This window comes from Trematomus bernacchii, unplaced genomic scaffold (genome assembly GCF_902827165.1).
Source record: "Trematomus bernacchii unplaced genomic scaffold, fTreBer1.1, whole genome shotgun sequence".
NCBI lineage: Eukaryota > Metazoa > Chordata > Actinopteri > Perciformes > Nototheniidae > Trematomus > Trematomus bernacchii.
The window spans coordinates 5,638,832-5,648,638 of NW_022987727.1; positions in this window are offsets into that span (position 1 = coordinate 5,638,832).

The following is a 9,807-nucleotide window of genomic DNA, read 5'->3' on the forward strand; positions in this document are numbered from 1 at the left end:
TGCCGTAAGGCCCCTCTCAGGAAGAGGGACACCGACCTGTGGCGCCCCACCGTGGCGCCGTCGACCCCGACATGTTGGGCAGAGATAGCAGCCATATATACCTTCAAAGTGGAGTGAGAACGTCCACTATCCAGAAGGGACTGCAGGAACTCCAGAATGGTGGCCACAGAGCAATGCCCCGGATTCTCAGCCTTACCCAAACACCAGTGGGAGAAGAGCTTCCATTTGCACTCGTACTGTGCTCGAGTGGATGGTGCTCTGGCATTCAGGATAGTTTCCCTGACCGATGCCGTAAAAATGCTCAACAGTGGGTTGGGCCCCGCAGACGCCAAGCCCAGAGCTGAAGGCGGTGAGGGTCGGGATGCCAGATCTGACCCCTGAGCTGTGACAGAAGGTCCTTCCTGTCGGGGAGGCGCCATGGTGGGCCGCAGCAGAGACTGCGCAGAAGCGGGAACCAAACTCTCCCCGGCCAGCGGGGGGCGACCAGAAGGAGCCTGTGCCCCTGAGTAAGGACCCTCTGAAGCGTCTGTAATAACAGCGGCAGCGGCGGGAAGGCGTACAGGAGACTGTCTGGCCAGTCGTGTGCCAGAGCGTCCTGCCCCATTGGGCTGGTCACCTCTGTCCAGGAGAACCAGAGGGGGCAGTGCCTCGACTCTTCCGAGGCAAAGAGGTCCACCTCGGCCCTGCCGAAAAGGCTCCAGATTGTCTCCACCACTTCTGGCTGAAGCCTCCTCTCCCCTGGTGGAGGTTTGTGCCGAGAGAGGAAATCTGCCACCTGATTTCGGTCTCCTGGTAGAAAGACTGCCCGCAGGCTGGCCAAGCGGGGAGACGCCCAAGACAAGAGGCTCTGTGAAACCCGGAGCAGCTGTGCGGACCTGGTGCCCCCCTGGTGGTTGATCTGGGAAACCGTGGACATGTTGTCCGAACGAACAAGCACATGACTGTCCGTCAGTTGGGGTAAAAAGTGCCTGAGCGCAAGCAGCACAGCGCGAAGCTCTAGCACGTTGATGTGATATGCATCTTCCTGGGCGGACCACAGACCCTGAACAGTCCTGCCCTGCCACACCGCACCCCACCCTGAGAGACATGCATCTACTAGACCCTCCAGAAAAACACGACTATGCGATCGCATAATTTACCGCATAATCAGCAAAATGGCGCAGATTTTTAAAAGGGCGCATATTTATTAAAAGGTCGCATAATCCCCGCATTTTTCCACACAAAGTTGAGGGGAAAAAAAGTTAACGTGAAGTAGTGATGTCATCAGCTCGCGCAGGTAAACAACACCGTAGAGTGAACGTGTGGAACTCACACGAGAGAGAACACACCAAGATCAAAAAATCGAATCCATCTCATTTACCGACGAACATTTCTGCTAAAGACCGGGCAAAGCAGTACCCTGATGTCTTGCACGAAAGTGGGGGGAAACTATTCTGCACCCCGTGCAACTGTGTGTTGGAGCATAAGAGAAAACTTTGATTCATTCAAACATTCGAAAATGCTTTCTGCTGCTGCGGACAAGAAAGCCAAACAACTCGCGTTCACCGAGGCATCAACCTCCAAAACCCTTTCGAGGGCTACAAGAAACAAGGTGAGTAGCCTACAAGATTGAAGCTGGTCAGATAACGAACGAGTAAATGAAAACAGAATGAGACGGAGAAGAGTGTGTGTGTGTGTGTGTGTGTTTGTGTGTGTGTGTGTGAGAGAGAGTGATTAAAATAGCCCATATATAAATACTAGGGCTGTCAGTCGATTAAAATATTTAATCGCGATTAATCGCATGATTGTCCATAGTTAATCGCGATTAATCGCAAATTAATCGCACATTTATTATCTGTTCTAAATGTACCTTAGAGGGATATCTTTCAAGTTTTTAATACTCTTATCAACATATGAGTGGACACATATGCTTTATATGTTTGTTTATTATCATTTGAACAATGACAAATATTCTCATGAATATTAAACACAACAACCTGAACATTACAAATATTCGCTTCAAATCAACCTGGAACCTCTCTCATACAATAATAGTGTGTGTGTGTGTGTGTGTGTGTGTGTGTGTGTGTGTGTGTGTGTGTGTGTGTGTGTGTGTGTGTGTGTGTGTGTGTGTGTGTGTGTGTGTGTGTGTGTTGGAGCTATGTGCAGCTCAAGGCATATATGCTCCAACGGGAGCTGCCTGGATGCTGCAATCATGTTTCGTGTGCTGACTTTTCGTACAATGTCCCACTGTCTGGCTACCTGCATAAAGTCAAGTGCTCGGCGCAGTTGTCGGCGAAATGTCATTGAAACAGCTCCTTATATCCGTTAGCGCAGCTAGCTAGCACCAGATGCTAACAACAACACGTAAGGTGTGCCTCGCTCGCGCGAGTCGCGCCACACATACACACTCCCTCCCGGTCCTCCCGATGGCCAGTCCGGGCCTGCCAGTGAGCGTGGAAGTGTGGTCTGCCACAAGCGGGCGATAGGAGCGGGGCTGTCAGCATCAGCGGGGCTGTCAGCATCAGCTTGTCGATGGTATTTTAAACTCGATGCGCTCTGAAACTACGGCGGCCGAGGACAAAAAATACACATGCGTTAATCGCGTTAAAATAATTAGTGGCGTTAAATTTTTTTTTGCGTTAACGCGTTATTAACGCGTTAACTTGACAGCCCTAATAAATACATAAATAACACTTTGTGATGTAGCTTGCTTCTAGTATGCTTGTTTATCATAGGAACTCTTTAAAAGGGCTCACTTTCATTCAGTAGTAGCCTAGTAACAGGGTGTGGGAGAAGAATCACCTTTTTTCCGCTTCCCGCATATTTCGCAACTTTTCGCATATTTAGCATATTTCCGCATATTTCGCAACTTCACCGCATAAAATCACATAAAAACCCCGCATGTTTAATCGCATAATCAAGGATTTTAGCCCGCATAATCAAGGATTTTAGCCCGCATAATCAAGGATTTTAGCCCGTGTTTTTCTGGAGGGTCTAATCTACAGTGACAGTCTCCCGGCGGGATGTGATGGCGCCCAGTGTGATTTCTCCAGCGTGACAGAGAGTGAAGGCACTGGTGCGAAACCCTGACCTTCCTGTGCCTGTGCCACTTGGCGTCCAAGTGAAGGCTGTTCAGCCACATCTGCATAGGGCGCAGCGACAGCAGGCCTAAGGGCACAACGGCTGAGGCAGCTGTCAGTCTGCCCAAGAGCCGGAGGAACTGAATGTAAGGCACATTCTTGCCCAGCCTGAAGATGGGGAGAAGGTGGGAAATGTCGTCCACACGACGAGGTGTCAGGTAGGCCCTCATGGCGACCGAATCTAGGACCAACCCCAGGTAAGTGTCCCGGAACTGATAAGAGTGCGGCTGCTAGAGGGGCCCCTGGGCCTGCTGGGAGTAGGCACAGGCCTACGTAGACCCGAGAGCTGCTACCTGGTCTGCTTAGCTTGGGCAGCACGCTCTAGTGCCGCCAGGGCAGCTGCTCCAAACAGCTCCCCTGGTTCGACTGGCACGCCGCGGAGGACACTCCTACATGTCTCCGTTAGTGGTGACTGAGCCAAACCTGGCGTCGAGTCTGCACCAGTAGGGACATAACTCGTCCCAATTCCCTAGTCATTAGGGCAAAGGCCTGCAGTGATGCATCACTGAGGCCCAGCAAAGAAGGCTCAGCCGGAGCCTGCTGCAGAGAGGCGGAGGCGGCCAGCATTAGATGGGAGAGAGAGTTCTCGATACGACCCATGTGTGCCGCTGCGTCGTAGGCCTTACAGAGCAGTTCGTCAGTGACCCTGCACTAAGGCCGAGGGCACCTGGCATCAGGCCTTAGAGCCTCATCAGGAGCCAGAATCAGGGAGGCGATGGCAGGCTCGATGAGTGGCATGCGACCCAGCCCAACCCTTGCTGGATCCTGCATGGCAGCCAGGGTCCGGGCATCAGAGCTAAAGCGGGAGAGGGCCTTGGTGTCTCTCCAGCATGCATGGAGCTCCCTCAGCAGTGTTTCCCCTACCATTGTCTTGGCGGGGCGCTGCGCCCTGCCAACGGAGCCCCGCGCCCCGCCTGAAATTCAAGGTGTTTTTTTAATTAAAAAAATAATAATTTTAATTTAATTTATTTTAAATAAAAAAAAAATATATATATAGCACCAAATTGCAACTGAAGTAATCTATCTACGGTCACTTTTCACATTGAACATGTGCTCTTTTATTAAATAAACTAAACGCCTATGTTATTTATCCAATGTATGTGCATGTTTCAGTGTCCACTGCTTTGCGTATTCACATTGTCGTGTGTTTAAATTCCCCAGTCTCCCGGTGTTCATTGTCAGTTCGTCTTGTCTCATGCCTAGGTCAGATCTATGCTCTCCTTGATACCAAGATGTTTTTGTTCCTCACTACGTGAGCGATTTTCTTTTGTTCACTTTTTGTCATCTCATCCTAGAGATTTGATAGTGTTTATTTCTGTTCTTCTTTTGAAAATAAAGTATCTTACACTTTACCTCTGTCTCCTGGGTCGTGCAATTGGGTCCTATACCTTGAGTTTCTGAGTTCGTAACATTACCTCACTGAGCTGTAGTTATCAGCCTCTCAGTCTGACTGGAGAGGACTCTCCCTCCACATTATTATAGAAACATCTTCTTCTTATATCCGTTAGAGCAGCTAGCACCAGATTCTAATAACAACAGCGCCGGTGTTATGCCGTAGGTTGAAGCCTTGCCGTAGATTGAAGCCAGCAAGTGAAAAACTAAAGAGGGGCTTCCAAATCCGGCAGCTACAACACCTGGTCTGCCGGATATGGAAGCCCCTCTGTAGTTTTTTACCTGCTGGGCCCAGAGTAAAATGCTTTGGTGAGCATAAACTAGAGGGGAAAAGGCAACACCAGTATGATTTTGGTGAAGTTGTGGCTATCCTGGACAAAGATATAGGGGGGCTTACAAATCAGGCAGCTACAACACCTGGTCTGCCGGATATGGAACCCCCTCTTTCGTTTTTTACCTGCTGGGCCCAGAGTAAAATGCTTTTGCGAGCACAAACTAGAGGGGAACAGGCAACACCAGTGTGATTTTGGTGAGTCTATGACTATCCTAGACAAAATGATAGGGGGGCTTCCAAATCCGGCAGCACCAACACCTTCTCTGCCGGATTTGGAAGCCCCTCTGATGTTTTTAATGCTTCCCTGATCTGTAAATTAGAGGTGAACTGTGCTTTTAGTGCTGTTTGACTAGACATGTACCCTAATATTGGATTCTGTTGCTCCTTTTACGCTTAGACGCACCAAAGTTCTCTCAGAGCCGTGGCTCAATGACTGTACTCGTGCTCTCAGACGCACCTGCAGGCGTGCAGAGAGAAAATGGAAAAAGGATAAACTCCATGTCTTCCTAGAAATCCTTCGTGCTTGCCTTTCCGACTACCAGATGGCAGTCAAAGCAGCCACAACAGAGCACATTTCTCTGTTAATCTCCCAAAACAGCCATAAAGCTCAGGTTCTTTTTAATGTCCTCAACTCTATTATTAATCCCTGTGATGTTTCTTCTATTGTGCCATCACCTACTCTCTGTGATAAGTTTCTTACATTTTTTATTGAAAAAGTATCTGCTCTTAGGCTAGCCCACACTAATGCTACCCCAGATCCTGCTCCTTTTCTGGGCCCTGCTGTCCTCGACCACTTTGAGCCTGTATCCCTCTCTTCTCTCTCGGATGTAATCAAGCACCTGCGGCCGACAAACTGCACCTCAGACAGCATTCCCTCTCGCCTTCTCAGAGATGTTTTCGAATCAGTTGGAGCAAGTATTTTATTACTTATAAACACCTCTTAACTCAGGATGTGTTCCAGCTGCCTTCAAACATGCCGTGGTCCAGCCACTACTTAAAAAGAAAAATCTCGACCCCTCCATTCTCGCAAATTTTAGGCCCATCTCCCAGCTACCTTTTTTATCTAAAGCCCTGGAGCGAGTAGTCTATGTCCAGCTGCAGTCGTTCTTAACCACGCATGGCATCCATGAAAAGTTTCAGTCTGGCTTCAAACCTATGCACAGTACTGAAACAGCCCTTTTAAGAGTTTTTAATGATCTGCTCCTAGCCGCCGACTCAGGTAGCCCAGCTGTCTTGGTGCTGTTATGCCGCGTTTCCACTACACGGCCTCGCTCGGCCCCGCTCGGTATGGCTGGGCCTCGTTAGGACTGGCTCACTTTATGGCGCATTTCCATTACAGTTTAGGAACTGGGGCAGTATCTATAGTAACGCAGTGTAGGCGGAGCCGTGACGTGATCTTCAGAGGACCCCAGAAAAACAACACAGCCGTTAGCTGTTAGCACTCAGAGCTCACAGCTCCTCATATATGTTCAGAAACTAGACAAAAGTTAAACAAGTACAAACCACAGACTGCCTGTGTCATGGTGAATACAGTCGCTGCTTTATTTATGTCTGTATAGGCCGTTGTTGTGAGTGTGGACGGTCGGAGGATATACTGCGTTAGCTTAGCCAATCTCCATTTAGAAAACAAGCATTTTAAAAGGTTTTTCCCCTGCCGTCTGTCTGCAGACTTGACAAAGCATTAATTCATGGTTTTTACTAACCGGTATCAGTATGTTGTTACTTCGGCATCATTTTGAAACGTGTATTACAATTAAATCACGGTCAAATATGTCCATCTTGTTGTAGTTGTTGCCCCCTTGCCAGCGACGCTCTCTCTAGTTTAGCATACTCAGCCCGACTCAGCCTCGTTGTCTCTGGCCCTGGACCCACGATTTTATGAGGCCAGAAAAACTGTGAATTAGGACCCGCCGGCCGGTACTAGGCCAAGTGGAAACGCAACCAAAGACGGGCCGCTGACGTCACAGCCCTCTTAAACCGGGCTGCGGGCTGTAGTGGAAACGCGCCATTAGACCTGACTGCTGCATTTGACACTGTGGACCATAGCATCCTGTTGTCACGGCTTGAACAGTCCGCAGGCATCACAGGCTCTACCCTTGCATGGTTCAGGTCCTACCTGACAGACCGTAGCTTCTCAGTGCAGCTAGGTGCCTTCTCCTCTGCCAAAGCCCCTCTTACATGTGGGGTTCCCCAAGGCTCTATCCTGGGCCCCATCCTCTTTTTACTGTACATAATACATACACCCTAATTCTCACTAAACACAATATTCCCTTCCACTGCTACGCCGACGATGTACAGATCTATCTGCCTCTCAAAGCAAATGTCAAACACTCACTACAGCAGTTGATGGACTGCTTGATAGAGATAAAATCCTGGCTGAGCAAAAACTTCCTCAACCTCAACGAGAGCAAGACTGAGGTCATCATCTTTAGTGCCCAAGACCAGGCTCAAAACCCGAGGGCACCGAGCCTTCGCAGCAGCTGGCCCCAGGCTCTGGAATAGTCTGCCCCTCCATGTGAGGTCGGCCCAGACACTAGGGGTTTTTAAATCCTCACTAAAGACTCACTTCTTCTCCCTGGCCTTCTAGTCAGAGCGGAGCATGACACCTGACTATTCCCTGTGTTTTTGTTTTTTATATTTCTGTTGTAAATTATTGTCTTTTATTGTGATTGTAGTAATGTGTTTTTATTACATGTACAGCACTTTGGCTCGACCAAAAATCGCTTTTAAATGTGTTATATAAATAAAACTTGATTTGATTTGATTTGTTTCAACCACTGCCGTCTCGCCGTTCCCCCGTGTCCCGCCCTCTCTGTCTGTCTGTGTCTGTTTCAGTTTCGCCACCAAGACTGCTGGTAGACCAGCATAAATACCAGCTTCACCAGCATAGACCAGCTTAACTACCAGCTAAAACCAGCATAGACCAGCATGACATTCATGCTGGGCTATGCTGGTTTAGCTGACCAGGCTGGTCTTGAACCAGCAAGACCAGCCTGGCCAACTTGTCCAGCCTGGTAAACCAATTAAACCAGCCTAACACCAGCTAAAACCAGCTAAAACCAGCAACCATCTTAAGCTGGTCTATGCTGGTTTTTTCAGCAGGGTCATTGGTGCCATTGCCAAATGACGTAGAGACAGGTAAGTACAACAACACACTCTTTTTTCGAGCATGCCTTAATGATTTACCTTTTAAACTGAGCAGCTTTTACCTTTAATGTGTGTGGCTGCAGCTTGGTGGCCTTTTTTTATTGTTTTAACATCTCTGTTTTATTCTGCTGAACAATGTCATTGTTTTATTTATCTAGCTTTATAATGCCTGTTGCACCCGCCGTGCTGTCCTAGCCCTATTTGTGTTCTTCTTTTCTGTTAGGTTGTGTTGCCTTATTGATCTACATGTTTGTAGAAAAGGAACATATTGTTAGTTTGGACATATGGTGTAGTGCCTGTATAATTGACTAGTCAATGCACTTTCTTTGTAGCCGAAATGTGTATGGTAGGCTATAACATCATCGTCATATCCTATATATTTGTTCCTTAATCCATAAGGGGTATAATAACAAGTGTTCAACAAGGCGCAGTACCATCTCTTACCTCTGGGTGGGAGTCTCCACTTGAAGATATCTTTAGCCTTACCCTGTTTTTAATCTTCCACCAATCTGTGCATTATTGCTAAAGTCAAGTCAGTTTTATATTGAAACATTATTATAGTTGGACATAAATCACCTCCTAATAATAATGATGATTTTATGCATCTTGTGTTGGAGTCACAAAGATAACATCTGATAAAATCCCATATTTTGGGTCAATATCTGCTTATTTTTGTGAGATATATTCAGTGTCTCTCAGATGTTGCGATGTAGTGTTACTATGTAAATGTATTCTGTCTGGCTTTGATTTGATTGACAGGTATCCCCCAAACCTTACAGCAGGGGGTTATTATAAAGGGTGCAGTGAGTCATTTTAGCCCCAGGAGTGGAGAGGCCATGCAATTTACATGTACAATCGCATTGCTTATAGAAGGCTCAATAGCCAATGGGATTTTAGGTGTGAGCTTTTTAAGATCAATTATTTGTTGATATTATTATTATTATCTATTTTACCATATATCTGACACATGCAAGTGCCTGTCAATGTTTAGATATACATGTTTAACAGGTTATAGTATAGGCCAAGTAGTATAGCATTGTTATAATTTGGTGTATGTATATCATGTATATATACACACACACATTTGACTCTTCTCAGCACACCACACCTATGAATCACCTTGTATGTGCTAGCTCCCCTTCCATTTCATTTCCCCATTTTTTCTTTTTTTTGCTCTTGTCCTTGGGAATTCAATCATGGAATAATGTTGCTCAAAACCTTTCCTCTATGTATTCATGTAACAAGGCTTGGCTAGTGAGTGTTATTGTATGTCCTTGAAATGATGTAGATGCTATCAGTTTCACTACTGGCTGTGAATGCTGAACATGCGAATGAGCCGGAGTAAAAAGATGGTTCTGTATTACTGTACCTGCAAGTTGGAGCAGTTATATCGTGAGGAGTACAGTTTTCGATTCATTTTTAGGGCCTCCTTGTGCCTTTTCTATTGTCGGCAAAGACAGGATCGTAGATAGAAGGTGAAAATGAACAATAGCTATTTGATATGCTTGCATAACGGAACCAAGGAAACTGAAAATCTGGCTGACAAGATTTAAAATTGAGACGTGTCAGCAAGTACTAATAGTTGACAGCAGTTTTATTCAGCAAAATTCAATATCTACCTCATGCGTGACGTCTATGGATCCAACAGCAAAAATTAAAGCATATTATTATTTTGAGGATATTGGAAAATGGCTATACATATATTTTAGAGCCCTCAAATAAATGTAACATTGGTTTCATAAATGGATATAGGGGTTTGTAAACATATTTTACAGGTTTCCTCCGCAGTTAGAACAGAAATAGTTCGGGCCA